This window comes from Heterodontus francisci, chromosome 7, assembly GCF_036365525.1.
Source record: "Heterodontus francisci isolate sHetFra1 chromosome 7, sHetFra1.hap1, whole genome shotgun sequence".
Lineage (NCBI taxonomy): Eukaryota > Metazoa > Chordata > Chondrichthyes > Heterodontiformes > Heterodontidae > Heterodontus > Heterodontus francisci.
The window spans coordinates 73,469,937-73,487,240 of record NC_090377.1 but is presented as its reverse complement, the minus strand read 5'-3'; the positions used below and the strand labels follow the sequence as shown (position 1 = coordinate 73,487,240).

Sequence of the window (17,304 nt, the reverse complement as noted above, 5' to 3'; positions counted from 1 at the left end):
TTGGGTTCCCCATTACAGAAAGGATATAGAAAAGTTTCAGTGTACATTCACCAGGATAATACCAGGAATGAGAAGGATCAGAAGATATAGTTAGAGGAGAGACTTGAGATGTTGGACTATTTTCACTGGAGCAAATGAAGACTAAGAGGGGTTTTAATAGAGGCCTTTAAGGATTTTGATGGGATGAATAAGGAAAGTCTGGTTGGGGAGTCAATGACCAGAGGTCATCAATTTATCACCAGAGAGTGAAAAAACAAATTTCTTTATTGAGTACACTTCTTAAGGTGAAGGTTAGTAAACCTTGAAACAGGGCAAGAATAGAGAGCTCCATTGAGAGTAGTGCAGTAGAATGAGCTTTAGATTGCTCTACATAGTATACCATGGAAATTTATGGAGTAGAATAGGACTCTTTGGCTCAAAGACAGCTGAGCCAAATAATCTCATTCTGTTCTATAAACTTTTATAGTTCCCTTAGTATTGTCTAACCTATGTACTCAAATACTGGAGTAGAGTTTGAAGGCACAACATTCTGATTGAGACAACAGTGCTGCCACTGAACCAAAATGACATTCAAAGACGGTTAAGACTAAGTGAATAATGTTCCTCAAAAGAGAAATGATATACAACTAAATTATTAATGTATCTTTTCTTTTACAGATTTTTTACAAATCTGTTATATATTTCAGACAAAGACCTTTGATAATGATTGATTACTAATTAAACTAAAATTCAGCATAGAATGTAACACTGGATAAGAATCAGCAAAGGGATGATGACCTGCTAAATGGACTACTACAGAGCTCACGCTTAGACCTCTGATATTTCTTAACAATATAAGACTTAGGTGCAGAAATAAGTGGTCAGTTTATTCAACCTATAATAAAGTGAAACTGGCTGTGTCCTAACCTCCACTCTGTTTGACATCACCTTCTCCCTCCCTGCAGATATGGAAGGAGTCTACTTGCACACTAGACCAGATGACAAGCTCTACAATCTATCAAGGCTGAAAACAAAGACAAAAACACACTGAATCCTGATCAGAGAACTCCTCAACACTGATGATACTGTGCTAGTCACTCATACAGAAACTCAGCTACAAAGACTCATAGACTGTCTCTCCCGTGCCTGTAACTTGTTCTCCTTGACTATAGGCATCAAGGATGTTGCATTTCCACCCCTGATCACACTAAATAACACCCCACTGGAAGCAGTTATCAAATTCTGCTACCTTGGGTTCATGGTGACAGACAATCCGGCCCTTGATGCAGAGCTCGATACGCATATAGAGAAAGCAGCTACCACCTTCAGCCGACTCGCGAAACGCGCATGGGATAACACCAAGCTGACCCTTAGGACCAAACTGATGATTTATAAGGCCTGTGTTCTCAGTACCTTGTTGGATGGCTGTGAAACATGGGCAACTTACAGCTACCAGGAAAAGAAGCTCAATGATTTCTATCTTCTGTCTGCTGCGCATTATGGGTATATCCTGGCTGTACAAAATCACAAATGCAGCAGCCCTCTCAAAGGCAGAGCTCCCAAGTGTGTTGGCACTAATCAAATCGAGGTGGCTTCGATGGATTGGACATGTCCACAGGATGGAAGATGGTCGCATGCCCAAGGACGTTCTGTATGGTGAGGTAGCCAGGGCCAGATGACCAGTGGGGCTGCCAAAGCTCTGCTTCAAGGAAGCATGCAAGCATGACACAATGGCCCTAAATGTCGACAATCGCACCTGGGTGTCACTAGCTGGCAAAATAGGGAAATGGCAACACATCCTGTGGACTACCACAATGACCAGTGGCTACAGCAGCTTGGCAACAGGTGCCAATGCCGAAAAAGTCATCATCACGTGGCAGCTTCACTTGTGGCAGAACCTGCCTCTCAAGGATTGGCCTTCACAGCCATCAGCAAAGGTGCACCAAGAAAAGACACCCCATCTAAATGGGTTGTTTGCTGCGTGTCCATCATCTTTCATAGATGGAAAGATGCTAACACACAGATAATACTAAAATAGGGAATGTAACAGAGATGGAGGATGAAGTTAGGGCGTGTAAGATAATTAGGTGGGTTGTGCAAATGGCAGATAAATGTCAAATTTAATTTTCAACTGCAAAATGCAAAGTGATTTGTAGAAGAATGAATAGGCAACACAGATCTAAAATGAAGGATACAGAATTAGCCAAGGAAGACTTTGAGAGGGATCAATGAGCGATATAAGAGTCAGAATTTTCACAGTGAAGAATAGCAATTAAAAAAAAAATGTTGGAGTACATTGCTAGAACAGTGGAGGCGAATACCCTGCATGCATTTATGGGGAAGCTAGATAAGTACATGAGGGAAAAAGGAATCGAAGGTTGTGCTGATAAGGGTTAGATAAAGTAGGGTGGGAGGTGACTTGTGTGGAGCATTAACATCTGCACAGGCCAGTTGGGTCAAAGTGGCTTGCTTTTATGCTGCAAATTCTATGTAATTCCACGTAACAAGGTTAGAGAGGCAATGCTGTTGCACTCCCTATTTTAGTATCATAGAACCATAGAAACATTACAGCACAGAAGGAGGCCATTCAGCCTGTTGTGTCTGTGCTGGCTGAAAAGCTAGCTGCCCAATCTAATTCTACCTTCCAACACCTGGTTCATAGCCTTGCAGGTTATCTACAGATTGAACAAACTGAACACTTATTTCTGCATCTAGGTCTAATGTGGATAAGAAATATCAGAACTCTGAGTACTGAGCTCTGCAGTAGTCCATTTAGCAGGCCCACTATCCCTTTGCTGATTCTCACTAGTAAAATTTCACTTAGAATACAGTGTATAATTCTGATCCCCACACTTCAACAGATTGTGGTATTGAAAAAGGGCAGAGAACAAAAATGATTTAAAGTAGAAGAGGGTGAACTATCAATAAAGCTTGGGGTAGCATAAGCACAAAGCTGTAGAGAGAAGACTCTGAGAGGCAAAAAATGGAATGGATAAGACAAACTCAGAATATTTCTTTTAAGTTCAGTCAGGTAAAGCAATTGGAATAAGAAGCAGATTTAAATAGGTGAAAGTTGCATTTAAAGGAGATTTGGATGGATCCATGGCCTTATTAATATTTCTGTATTACACCTTTTTGATGGATTTTTAGAAAAGGCAACACATTTTATAGTCAGCTCTTTGAGCTGCAATATGAAAGGAACTCCTTTATCGTAAATAAAAGCAAAAAATATTGCAGATGCTGGAAATCTGAAATAAAAACAAAGTGCTGAAAATACTCAGTAGTTCTGGCAGCATCTGTGGGGAGATAAGCAGAAGTTCTCATGAAAGGTCACAGACCTGAAACATTAACTCTGCTTCTCTCTCCACAGATGCTGCCAGACCTGCTGAGTATTTCCAGCACTTTCTGTTCTTATTCCTTTATCGCAAAGCCTGGGGGTAAAGCAATATGCAATACTCAGAGAAGAATAGCTACCAGTTTTTTTTTGTGCGGGGTGGGCAGCTCACCACTGTTTATTTTATTCCCCATAAAGATAACCTCATCAAATCAAACCTGTCCTGATAGTACCTCCAGTCTTTGAAATGCTAATGTGGACAAGTTTGCCACTGTGAGAAGAAACACAGCTTATGGCCTGTGGATTGCTATAAGAATCTAGTGCCACGTCAAACAGAAATTCCAAAAGGCTTTGTTTCAGGTCTGACCTAGTATACATCACTCCAGACAGCGATTGAGCAATCATAATTCTAATTGAAAAAGAACCAGGAGCATTCTTCAAAGAAACTGGTTGCCACTTCAAAAGGAATTGATGGATATATTTGAGCAACCATTTATTTTTCATGGAACAGAAAACACTGTTCACTTAAAGGATTATAAAAATTCAAACACCGTTTCTTTGAAGTACTGGTGCAAGTATTGCTGCTCCTCTGCTATTTAATTTTCCTGTGTAAATTTATTCCTTGCAATTTTTTTTTAAAAGATGAACTATATGGCCTGGTAAGTCAAGTGTTTCTGTACCCAACATTCTGCTTGCACGTTGTTACTGTTACTTGTTTCCATCTATACTTTGAAATTAGATTTGCCTTCCCGTCCAAATGTTTATTACAATGCAACATATGCCATTGGCTTTTGAAGGTCAACAGTGTAGTCCTAAAAACTTGCAAGAAAACATTTGGGGATGAGAATTGGCAAGTGAAGGATACATCATTTTACTGTACTTCAGTTTACTGTTGATCGCATCAACAAAGTCAGCTGCAAATGATGGTGTTTGGGCTGTTGGAGGCAGCACGGATCCATCAAAATGAACAGCGCAGAACTACAAAGCAGCGTCCGGTTGGAGGTGCCTTTTTGGCTGTTCACAGACCGAACGGCACAAACTTCCGCAGCCAAAATCCCTCAGGATGCACCAGCTAAATGCTTCCGGATTGCTGGCCCGTAAGGACTTTGCCGACTGTTGTGTAAACACGTGAACTGTAAACATTGCTTATCCTGACGGGCAGTTCAGACAACCCAAGGGTATGTAAAACGGAAAGAATTTACTTGATACCGAAAAGGTGAATTTCCGTCAATAATTACCTGCCCGGTAGCCTCACTCACTGTTCACCGCACAAGGTCACCGCCGATTACAGGTTCCTGGGCTACCGCACAGCAACGCTACAACATGCAAAGTCGTTTTATTGCAACACAAAAACATTGTCTGTCATTGACTGACTCACACCATCTTCTTTCGAAAGCACATTGACATTTGATCTGAATCAATAACTTTATGAGCAGAATTTTGAGCAATTGGCGTCACAAACACAGTCAACATCCTCCGGGCATTCTCCCAGATAATGAAAGCACGCTCGGTCCGGTATTTTACGTTGGCGGTGATCCAGCCCACCAACTGGAAAGCTTTTGCCAAGCCCTTAATTGGCTTCAGTCAGTTAGGCCCCTCTGAGGCAGCAAGTCCCGCCTCCAAGAGCTGTTGGCCAATCAGAGAGCCGTCAGCTCGAAAGTCCTGGCAGCGCCACGAGAGCTGTGGCCACTGTTGGGACTGCACGCAGCAAACCAAAGACTTTGGACGTCAGCCTCCAAAAGGGTAAGTGGGGGTTGGACATTGCCGGGGACAATCGGCTAGACCCTGGGGCGCGGGATGGTGTTGGAATCCAGGGCAGGGCGGTTGTTTTCGGGGTGTGGGCCCTCCGTGAGGCACAGTGTGCCTGATCAGGAGGGTGCGCTCCCTGCCCACAAAGAGGCCGGCAGGTATTACTAGGCAGCCTCTGCAGGTGCAGAATATTGAGTGCAGTTTTTTGTTATTCATTCCTGCGATGTGGGTGTCGTTGGCTAGGCAAGCACTTATTGCCCATCCCTAATTGCCCTTGAGAAGATGGTGGTGAGCTGCCTTTTTGAACCGCTGCAGCCCATGTGGGGTAGGTACACCTACAGTGCTGTTAGGGAGTTCCTAGTAACTTCTTTTTGCGCAGCTTATGGACTTAGAATTATGAAAACTACCCAGGTATATCAGCAGGGGTCAACTGTAGTTTAGGTTATTTGGGCTAAAACTGAGTTATGACCCAGTGAGAAAGAGGTCTAGAGTTCCCTTTCAGCCTTTACCTGGTCTTACTGTAACAGGGTTTAATTTTAAAAACACCCTATTTTTTCACCGCTTTCCAATTATAAGGCAAAGAAACCAGAAGAAAAGTTGAAATTTATTAAATGTAAACTTAAACTCTAATTTGGTTGACACCCATGGATACACGACGCGCCCACGCTAGCATGCATACGTGATACACACATGCAAATAGAGACAGAAAAGAGCAGAAGAAAAATAAAGTGGAAAGGTTTGAGGCAATATCTGAAGAGTTTTTGTTACGGTTCTTCGAGTTCACTGTAGAGTCCTTGATTGTAGGTAAATCTTGCTTTTCATTGGGGCCTAGTATTCTTCTTAAACCTTATTCGCTGTAGGAGACTTTTCTGTCTTGGGGTTCATGTGTCTTGAGTGGATTCAGAGGCTTGTGAGAAAGAGATGGGAGCAGACAGGAGAAGTATTCTCAGGTCAGGAGCAAACAGACTTTCTCAGTTCAAACTGTTTGTACAATTCAGAAAAACTCAGGTTGCCAAGCAAGTTAGTCATTTGACTTACTGGTCTGACCACGTCTTGGATTGTATCACTTTAGCTGTCTCTGGAAGGCTCCTCTTACACACAATACCTGGTGATCAAGGTCCGTTGTGGGTTGAATGTGTCAGGGAATGGTCCTTTGTCCTTCCAACCACCGTCAGTTAAAATGCAAGTGTCTTTTTCAGCCACGTCTGATCTATTTAACAAGTCCTTTCTTCACTCCAGTAACACTCCAGTAACAGGGTGACCGCTTTGCGGAACATCTCCGCTCAGTCCGCAAGCAGGACCCTGAGCTTCCGGTTGCTTGCCATTTCAACACTCCCCCCTGCTCTCATGCTCACATCTCTGTCCTGGGATTGCTGCAGTGTTCCAGTGAACATCAACGCAAGCTCGAGGAACAGCATCTCATCTACCGATTAGGCACACTACAGCCTGCCGGACTGAACATTGAGTTCAATAATTTCAGAGCATGACAGCCCCCCACTTTACTTTCATTTTTAGTTATTTTTTCTTCCTTTTTTTTTGCATTCCTTTTTACATTTTTTACAATCTTTTTTTGCATTTATTTCATTTCATCTTAGTTTGTTCAGTTTGCTTACCCACTGTTTTTTTCAGGTTGTTTTTCTTCAGGTTTGCACTTGCTGATGTTCAATATTCAGTATATTCACACCTAATCTGTACTAATGCTTTGTCTTTCAACACACCATTAACATATTGTTTGCCTTTGCTCCGTGACCTTTTGGTCAGCTATGTGGCCTGGTCCAATCTGCACCTTCTCCTTTGTTATCTCTTGCCCAACCCCCACCTCACTTGTTTATAATCTGTGACTTTTCTAATATTTGTCAGTTCCGAAGAAGGGTCACTGACCCGAAACGTTAACTCTGCTTCTCTTTCCACAGATGCTGCCAGACCTGCTGAGTGAATCCAGCATTTCTTGTTTTAGTTTAAAATTAATGTTCATGACAAAATTAATGTGCCTCATTCTTGACAGGTGGGGACCTAGCATGACAGTGTGTATGTCTTAGGTCTTAGGATACATAGGAAATTTATCAGGATGTTACCACAGATGAAGAACTTAAGTTATGAGATGTTGAAAAAGTTAGGAATATTGGAACAAAGAAGGTTAAGAGGTACCTAGTAGAGCTTTTGAAGATGTTAAGTTTTGGTAAAGTAGATAAAGGCTGTTCCCTCCGGCGAGTGGGTCAATAACCAGAGATTGTAGATTTGAAATCATTGTCGGAGCAGCGGCAGTTGGCAGCAGACCTGGGAGGGGGCGGTTCTGGAGCAGGACCTGTGGAAATAAAGAGTGGGGCTCGCGGCCCTCACCTACCTCAGACCGGAGCAGTGGCAGTTGGTAGCAGTCTCTGTTTGTGTCAGCGCATGCTGAGTTTCAAAAGCGGGAAAAAAAACTTACAGTGACATCACGGGAAATCTGTAAGCTGATTGGTTGGGTGAGTAACAGCTGTTATTGCCTGTAAACAGCTTAAAAAAATCAGGGGAAAAAAGTTCTTTTTTTTTAAACCCTCAAATAGCTACCTCATAAGTGATGACGTTAGTACTACTAAGGTGTTTTAATTAGTGTAATTTATTAATAATTACTAATTAGAATAGTGCTGTTTGAATAGAGTGAGGCTGTGCGTTGTGTGTGAAGGATTTTATTGACTGGGGAAAGAGGTGCTCGTTGCAGTCTTTCTTTTCTTTTCTTCCTTTTCAGCCTCCACGGTACTGGGAAGAAGCTGATTGGCAAATAACTGGTAAGTTATTCTACTTATGACATGAGCAATAGTTAGTTTGTAAAGTTAAGTAATGGCAGGGCAGCTTGGCCAAGTGGAATGTGCCTCCTGTGGCATGTGGGGAATTAGAATTAGAATATTACAGCGCAGTACAGATGTGCTTGTCACGAGCACATGGTGTATCCACGGAGTCGTGGATACACCATGTGCTCGTGACAAGCACATCTGCAGCAAGTATCACCGGCAGCAGAAGCTTGAGCTCTGGGTTTTGGAATTCGAGCAGCAGCTGGAGTCACTGTGGCGCATCCACGAGGCAGAGATCTATGTGGATAGCATGATTTAGGAGGTAGTCACCCCGGAGCTTAAGAGCGCACAGGCAGAGAGGGACTGGGTGGTTGCCAGACAGACAAGAAGGTCAAGGCAGGTAGTGCAGGAGTCCCCAAAGGGAATCCCACTTTCTAACCGGTATTCAGTTCTGAGTACTGAGAGTGCAGCGAGAGTCATGACCTGAGCACCATGGGTGGCTCAGCTGTGCAGGGAGAGGGGAGAAAAGACAAGAGAGCAATAGTGGTGGGGGATTCTATAGTTAGGGGAACAGATAGGCGTTTCTGTGGTCGCAGACGTGATTCCAGGATGATACATTACCTCCCTGCTGCAAGGGTCATGGATATCACTGAGCAGCTACAGGGCATTCTGGAGGCCGTGGTCCACATTGGTACCAATGATATGGGAAGAAAGAGGGATGAGGTCCTGCAGGCAGAGTTTAGGGAGTTAGGAACGAGATTAGCAAGCAGGACCTCAAAGGTAGTAATCTCAGGATTAATCCCAAGGCCACGTGCTAGTGAGTATAGAAATAGGAAAATACACCAAAGGAATGCATGACTGGAGAGATGGTGCAGGAGGGAGGGCTTCAGATTTCCATGGCATTGGGACCAGTTCTGGGGAAGGTGGGACCTGTACAAGCTGGATGGTCTGCACCTGAACAGAACTGGGACAAATATCCTTGCAGTAAGGTTCGCTAGTGCTGTTGGGGATGGTTTAAACTAGCTTAGCAGGGGGATGAGAACTTGAGTGCAGTCTTAGATAGGACAATTTCAAGGCAAGGAACAGGAGGCAGAAAATTAGCGAGTGACTCTGAAAGACAGAAGAAGCAAAGGTGTGCATCACAGGAATTTGGCAGTGTTAAAAGGTATTTATTTAAATGCAAGGAGTATAGTAAATAAAGTCGATGAGCTAAGGGCAAAGATAGACACATAGCAACACAATATCATTGCTATCATGGAAACTTAGCTTAAAGAGGGGCAAGAATGGCAACTCAACATCCCTGGATATAGAGTTTTCAGACGGGAAAGACAGGGAGCTAAAAAAGGAGGGGGGTGTAGCATTATTAGTTAAGGAATCAATAACAGCTTTGAGGAGGGATGATATGCTAAATGAATCATCAAATGAAGCCATATGAGTTGAGCTCAGAAATAAAAAAGGGGCAATCACACTACTAGGAGTGTACAATATACCCCCCCCCAATAGTGAGAGGGAGGTAGAAGAACAAATATGTAGGCAAATTTCTAAGTGCAAAAATATAGGGCAATAATAGTTGAGGATTTCAACTACCCCAATATCAACTGGGATACAAACAACGTGAAGGGCACAGAGGGGACAAAATTCTTGAACTGCGTTCAAGAGAACTTTTTTAACCAGCACGTAACAAGCCCAAAGAGAGGAGGCACAATTCTATGTTTAGTCTTTGGTAATGAAACTGGGCAAGTGGAGGAAATAACAGTGGGTGACCATTTTGGAGATAGTGACCATAATACAGTACGTTTTAGGATAATCATGGAAAAGGATAAAGATAAAACAGGAGTAAAAGTTCTTAATTGGGGGAAGGCAAATTCTAAGAAACTGAGAGGTGACCTGGTGAAAGTGGACTCGATACAGGTACTTGAAGGAAAATCAGTGGCAAATCAATGGGAGGCATTCAAAAGTGAGATACTACAGGCACAATGTAGGCATTTCCCCACTAAGATAAAGAGTGGTACTGCCAACTCTAGAGCCCCCTGGTTCTCTAGAAGAACAGGATAAGTTAAAGCAGAAAAAGAAAGTTTATGACAATCACAAAAAACTTAATACTTTAGAAAGTCTAGAGGAGTATAGAAAGTGCAGGGTGAAGTAAAAAAGGAAATTAGGAAAGCAAAGAGAGGACATAAAAAATAAGTGGCAGGTAAAATCAAGGGAACCCAAAGATGTTTTATCAGTACATTAAGAGCAAGAGGATAACTAAGGAAAGGGTAGGGCCTATCAGAGATGTACAAGGAAACTTCAAGGGATGCAGAAGATGTGGGAAGGGTTCTTAATGAGTTTTTGTCTCTGTCTTCACAAAGGTGATGTAGACATTGTAGTTAAAGAGGAGGAATGTGAAATATTAGATACGATAAGCATAATGAGAGAGGAAATACTAGAGGGTCTGACATCCTTGAAAGTGGATAAATTACCAGGGCCGGATGGATTGCTCCCAGGTTGTTCAAGGAAGCAAGGGAGGAAATAGCGGATGCACTGAGGATTATCTTCAAATCCTCACTAGATACAGGAGAGGTACCAGACTATTGGAGGTCTGTGAACATTGTACCATTGTTTAAAAAGGGTGCGAGGGATAGGCCAAATAATTATAGGCTGGTCAGTCTGATTGCGGTGGTGGGTAAATTATTAGAATCTATTCTGAGGGACAGGATAAACTGCCACTTAAGAAAGACACGGATTAATCAGGGATAGTCAGCATGGATTTGTTAAGGGAAGGCCATGTCTTACTAACTTAATTGAGTTTTTTGAGGAAATAACAAGTAGGATTGATGAGGGTAGTGCAGTGGATATGGCCTACATGGACTTTAGTAAGGCATTTGACAAGGTCCCACATGGCAGACTGGTCAGTAAAATGAAAGCCCATAGGATACAGGGGAATGTACACGACACCCACGCTAGCATACATATGCAATACACATATGCAAATAGAGACAGAAAAGAGCAGAAGAAAAATAAAGTGGATATGTTTGAGGCAATATCTGAAGAGTTTTTGTTACGGTTTTTCAAGATCCCTGTAGAATCCTTGATTGTAGGTAGATCTTGCTTTTTGTTGGGGCCCAGTCTTCTTCTTAAATCTTGTTCGCTGTAGGAGACTTTTCTTCCTTGGGGTTCATGTGTCTTCAGTGGATTTAGAGGCTTGTGAGAAAAGATGGGAGCAGACAGGAGAGATCGTCTCAGTCCAGGAGCAAACAGACACTCTGAGTTCAAAAAGTTTGTAAAATTCAGAAAAATCCAGGTTAGTCATGTGACTAACTGGTCCGACCACATCTTGGCTTTGTGGATTGTATCATCTTAGCAGGACCTGGAATACGCTTCCCTGCCTTTAATGTCTGGTGCTCAAAGTTCATTGTGGGTTAAATGGATAAGGGAAGTAACTCTCTTGTCCCTCTGGTATATAAATGTCTTCCAGCCAAGTGTCTGGCAGCCCCTGTAACTGGCCTTATCTTCTTCCCAGCAACAATTTGAAATTTAATGTCCATGTGGCAAAATTAATATGCCTCATTCTTGGCAGGTGGGGGCCTGGCATGACAAAGGTAATAATACAAATACTTCATCCCCTGGTTAAAAAGTTCGGGTCTTTGCGTTTTTGTCTGCCAATTTTTTCATAGTGGTTTGGGATGCTTTAAGGTGCTCCTCTGCCACATTGCAAGCTTTCATGAGCCTTTCCTGGAACACGGATACATAGTCCACTACCGAAGATTCATTTCCTTTATTCAAAGAACCTGTTTTTGATTAGTTTTAGAGGACCTCTTATCTCAGGTCCGTAAACCAGTTCGAAAGGACTAAAACCTGTAGACTCATTCGGTGAATCTCTAGTGGCAAATAAAAGAAAGTCTAGCCCTTTATCCCAATCATGGGGATATTTATGATAGTATGCTGTAAAAATCATTTTGAGAGTTTGATGGTATCTTTCCAAAGCTCCCTGTGTCTGTGGGTGATATGCTAAAGATTTTAACTGTTTGATATCCAAATTGCCCATGACTTCTTGAAATATCTTAGACATAAAATTGGAAACTTGATCCGATTGAACTTCAAGTGGTAATTCATATCTCGTAAAGAATTCGGTTAACTTCTCTACTACTACTTTAGCAGTAATTGCCCTCAAAGGATTGGCCTCTGGAAATCGAGTAGGCATATCCATAACAGTGAGTATATATTGATGTCCCTCTTTTTGTTTTTGGCAAAGGTCCTATGCAGTCCACCAACACCCTACTAAATCTTCTTCTTCTTCTTCTTTGGCCTCCTTGTCTCGAGAGACAATGGGTAAGCGCCAGGAGGTGGTCAGTGGTTTGTGGAGCAGCGTCTGGAGTGGCTATAAAGGCCAATATTAGAGTGACAGACTCTTCCACAGGTGCTGCAGAAGAAATTGTTTGTCGGGGCTGTTACACAGTTGGCTCTCCCCTTGCGCTTGTCATTTTTCCTGTCAACTGCTAAGTCTCTTCGACTCGCCACACTTCAGCCCTGCCTTTATGGCTGCCCGCCAGCTCTGGCGATCACTGGCAACTGCACAGTGGCGCAGTGGTTAGCACCGCAGCCTCACAGCTCCAGGGACCCGGGTTCGATTCCGGGTACTGCCTGTGTGGAGTTTGCAAGTTCTCCCTGTGTCTGCGTGGGTTTTCTCCGGGTGCTCCGGTTTCCTCCCACAAGCCAAAAGACTTGCAGGTTGATAGGTAAATTGGCCATTATAAATTGTCACTAGTATAGGTAGGTGGTAGGGAAATATAGGAATAGGTGGGGATGTTTGGTAGGAATAGGTGGGGATGTTTGGTAGGAATATGGGATCAGTGTAGGATTAGTATAAATGGGTGGTTGATGTTCGGCACAGACTCGGTGGGCCGAAGGGCCTGTTTAAGTGCTGTATCTCTAATCTAATCTAATCTAAACTGACTCCCACGACTTGTGGTCAATGTCACAGGACTTCATGTCGCGTTTGCAGACGTCTTTAAAGCGGAGACATGAATGGCCGGTGGGTCTGATATCAGTGGCGAGCTCGCTGTACAATGTGTCTTTGGGGATCCTGCCATCTTCCATGCGGCTCACATGGCCAAGCCATCTCAAGCGCCGCTGACTCAGTAGTGTGTATAAGCTGGGGATGTTGGCCGCCTCGAGGACTTCTGTGTTGGAGATACGGTCCTGCCACCTGATGCCAAGGATTCTGTGGAGGCAGCGAAGATGGAATGAATTGAGACGTCGCTCTTGGCTGACATACGTTGTCCAGGCCTCGCTGCCATAGTGCAAGGTACTGAGGACACAGGCTTGATACACTCGGACTTTTGTGTTCCGTGTCAGTGCGCCATTTTCCCACACTCTCTTGGCCAGTCTGGACATAGCAGTGGAAGCCTTTCCCATGCGCTTGTTGATTTCTGCATCGAGAGACAGGTTACTGGTGATAGTTGAGCCTAGGTAGGTGAACTCTTGAACCACTTCCAGAGCGTGGTCGCCAATATTGATAGATGGAGCATTTCTGACGTCCTGTCCCATGATGTTCGTTTTCTTGAGGCTGACGGTTAGGCCAAATTCGTTGCAGGCAGTCGTAAACCTGTCGATGAGACTGTGCAGACACTCTTCAGTGTGAGATGTTAAACCCTACTAAATGGTTCCTCAATAACTAGTATGGGAATTAGAGGTGCCGGTTTTATGGTAGGTTATGGTTTCCCACCATTTGGCACATATGACATGTCCTACAAAACTGCACCACGTCCTTTGTAAGACCTGGCCAGTACATTTCTAATATTTGCTAGTTCCGAAGAAGGGTCACTGACCTGAAACGTTAACTCTGCTTCTCTTTCCACAGATGCTGCCAGACCTGCTGAGCGGTTCCAGCATTTCTTGTTTTTATTTCTGGCCAGTAATAATGTTGACTTCTATGTGATTTGGTCTTCCGGATCCCCGTACGTTCTGCTATAGGAATGCCAGGCGCTAACCTTAATAATTCGTGGCGATATTTAGGTGGTACCACTATCTGTCGAACAACTGTCTGTTCTTCGTCTGCAAGTCTATGAGGAGGTCTCCATTTCCTCATCAGAACCCCGTCTTCAACATAATAGCCTTCTGGGACTCCTTTTGCCTCAGCTTCTGTCAGAGCTGACTGTGCTATTTTATGTAACTCTGGATCAGCTTGTTATGCAGTAATTAAAGAAGATTTGTTAAACATCTCATTTGGATTATCTAAATGCCCAAGGAAAGTTTCAGATACTCAGCTATCTGTCTGTGGTGCCACTTTTACCTCCCACAATGGAACTTGTTTAGCCATTGCTCAGGTTACAACACATGCAGGAAATATTCCTGGAACTTGTTCCTGCAATTGTTCTGTTTCTTTAACTTCACTTGGTTTCTCTGTGACTATAGGAAAAACTGCTACTTTTGCTCCGGCCAAATCATTCCCTAGGAGTAGGTCAATTCCCTTTACCGGCAAACTATGGACAACTTCTACGGTTACCATCCCAGACACTCTAGGAGCCCTTAGATTAGATTAGATTAGATTAGAGATACAGCACTGAAACAGGCCCTTCGGCCCACCGAGTCTGTGCCGAACATCAACCACCCATTTATACTAATCCTACACTAATCCCATATTCCTACCAAACATCCCCACCTGTCCCTATATTTCCCTACCACCTACCTATACTAGTGACAATTTATAATGGCCAATTTACCTATCAACCTGCAAGTCTTTTGGCTTGTGGGAGGAAACCGGAGCACCCAGAGAAAACCCACGCAGACACAGGGAGAACTTGCAAACTCCACACAGGCAGTACCCGGAATCGAACCCGGGTCCCTGGAGCTGTGAGGCTGCGGTGCTAACCACTGCGCCACTGTGCCGATACAAAGGTACGAGTATATACTCCCTGCCAATACCATTAACTAAAACTTTAGCATTCAGTGCGCTCACCGGTGGAAATGTTATATCTTTCCCCAGCAAAAGAGTTGGGTTGCTCCTGTATCCCTAAGTATAACAATAGGTTTGCCTGACTCACTTGGGGGATATGGAGTGACTTTTAATTTTGACAAGAATTCCCTATGACTTTCAGGTATCTTATTCTAACCCCTACACTCACTTTGTTTTTTGGATCTGGCTTTACAGCTACCGTCAACACTACAGCCTGGTCTGCTGTACTCGCAGTTCGAGCCCCTTTCTCTGCATTAGCTTTGCGTACCCCAACATGTCCCATGGGTTTACTTAGCAATTTCCAGCATTCTAAATGAATGCTGGAATTGTGGCAATGATAATGCTTCGGCTTGCGAACGTCACTTCTACCCACAGCACCTTCCTTTCTGGCCTGAGGAGGGGATCCTGGGGTGTTGCCAGCTGTTCCTTCTTATCCCCGGCTACTTGCCTTCCTTTCACTCTCCCACTTTCTATCTTTCTCGGGTTTGTGGGAAAAACAGACAAAGGATTTTGGCTTATTCACAAGCTCAAAATCGTCAGCGATTTCTGCGGCTTGTCTGGCTTTTGAAACTTTCCGGTTCGCTACATGAGTTCTCACTACTGGAGGGATTGAATTTTTAAACTCTTCCAAGGGAATCAGTTCTCTAAGGTTTTGATACGTGGCTTCCATCTTTACTGCCAGTATCCAATGATTACAATTAATTTGCTTTACCCTCTCAAATTCTACATAAGTCTGCCCAGCCAATCTCCGGAGGTTTCGAAACTTCTGTCAGTAATCTTCAGGGACTAACTCATATGCAGCGAGAATAGCCTTTTTTGCCATCCCATAATCTGCAGAAGCCTCTTCAGAAAGCATGGCATAAACTTCATGAGCTCTGCCCATCAACCTGCTGTGCATAAGCATTGTCTAGCTTTCCTTTGGCCATTTCATTTGTTTGGCCATTTTTTCAAAAGAAATGAAAATTCCTCTATGTCCCTTTCCTCTAACTTAGGGAGAGCTTGTATAAATTTAAACAGCTTTTTGCTGGGTCCTGGGCTGGATTCTGATTCTTCCTGACCAGAATTTTCCCTGGAGTCAAGACTACTCTTTTGTCTCAGTTCCATCTCTTTTAATTTGAATTCTCTTGCTTCTCTTTCACTTTCTGTTTGAAATTCAAGCCTAGGTCTTTCCAAAGCTATTGCTGTTTCTTTTTCTTTTTCCTTGTCAAGGCTTCTTAATTTGATTTCTTTTTCCTGCTCAAGTTTTTTTCATCTGTAACTAAATTTTAGCTAATTCAACTGTATCAGTCTCTGATTTACTATCTCCTTTTTCTTCTTCCAATTTCAAATGTCGGGCTATTACGTCAATTATCTCTGCTTTTTTAACACCTGATTTTAATTCTAACCCCAATTGTGCTGCCAAATCTTTTAATCTTGGCTAAAGTGTTCAAGTCACTGAGGGACACATTCTCCTTTCCCAGAAAAGCTGCAGCAACTGCTAATGCCATTCCGGTCATGTATTCTGTACCCTATTACACAAAAAAAACTAGTTCTTTTATTTTTCCTCTTTCAATTTATTACTCCCCTTACAATTAACGGTATTAGCGTTGGATTTGATCCTGACAAGAGCCCCCAATTAATATGTTCCGACCAACGTGGGAGAAATGCACTGTTAATTCAGTTCCACTTCTCCACGGGGTCACAGCATATCAATAAATGTTCCCACCTGCTGAGGAATAGCCAATTAGACACATGACCAGACATAGTGTCTCCCCTGTCATTCAAAGTGTTGCTCTGAGGAGGTCAAAACACCTAGCTGTTTGTGAGACCATACCTTGCACAAATTGTCTGCTACATTTCCTACAACACAATAGTCACTCTACTTCAAAAGTATTTCATTAGCTGTAAAGCACTTAGGGATGTTCTGAGCTCATGAAAGGATCAATATAAATGGCAGTTATTTCATTCTTTCTTTAACCTCATGACTTTGGTTCCCTCAAAGGTTTGAGGGTATTGATTAAACATACTACTGTTGGCGCCATAATTATCCAAACAAATTTCAGATGAATTTTTTGACATCGATATATTTTGGATGAAGCAGTGTTTGTGAATACAACTTACTGATTACAATATGATTTATATTTTGCTTACATGTTTCTAAAATGTTGCTTTCTAATGATATGTAGCTGACCTCTTCCCTATAAAAAATAAATTCTTTTGTTGAAGGGCGGCGCAGTGGTTAGCACCGCAACCTCACAGCTCCAGCAACCCGGGTTCAATTCTGGATACTGCCTGTGCGGAGTTTGCAAGTTCTCCCTGTGTCTGCGTGGGTTTCCTCCGGGTGCTCCGGTTTCCTCCCACATGCCAAAGACTTGTGGTTGATAGGTAAATTGCCCCTAGTATAGGTAGGTGGTAGGGAAATATAGGGACAGGTGGGGATGTGGTAGGAATATGGAATTAGTGTAGGATTAATATAAATGGGTGGTTGATGGTTGGCACAGACTCGGTGGGCCGAAGGGCCTGTTTCAGTGCTGTATCTCTATAAAAAAAAA

The 17,304-nt window shown here is 43.1% G+C and overlaps 1 protein-coding gene and 2 long non-coding RNA genes across 9 annotated transcripts in view; 1 reads left to right on the top strand and 2 right to left on the bottom strand.

Moving 5' to 3' along the window:
- LOC137372061 (ferroportin-like) overlaps nt 1-4,906 on the bottom strand; it is a 74,134-nt gene extending 69,228 nt beyond the window's left edge. For all 6 annotated transcript variants that reach the window (XR_010975354.1, XR_010975355.1, XR_010975356.1 and 3 more), the window contains exon 1: nt 4,552-4,906. The gene's annotated coding sequence lies outside the window, so the exon portion shown is untranslated. The remainder of the gene's footprint in view (nt 1-4,551) is intronic.
- Nucleotides 4,907-4,954: 48 nt separating this feature from the next.
- LOC137372064 (uncharacterized) lies at nt 4,955-14,037 on the top strand. 2 transcript variants are annotated; one of them, XR_010975358.1, is made up of 3 exons: nt 4,955-5,056; nt 7,791-7,830; nt 13,679-14,037. It is a non-coding gene; the product is annotated as an uncharacterized lncRNA (long non-coding RNA). The 2 variants fall into 2 exon arrangements; XR_010975357.1 differs by lacking the exon at nt 4,955-5,056 and having other exon boundaries at nt 6,906-7,830.
- A 2,697-nt stretch (nt 14,038-16,734) lies between these two features.
- LOC137372066 (uncharacterized) overlaps nt 16,735-17,304 on the bottom strand; it is a 56,293-nt gene continuing 55,723 nt past the window's right edge. The window contains exon 4 of the long non-coding RNA XR_010975359.1: nt 16,735-17,291. This is a non-coding gene — a long non-coding RNA (uncharacterized lncRNA). The remainder of the gene's footprint in view (nt 17,292-17,304) is intronic.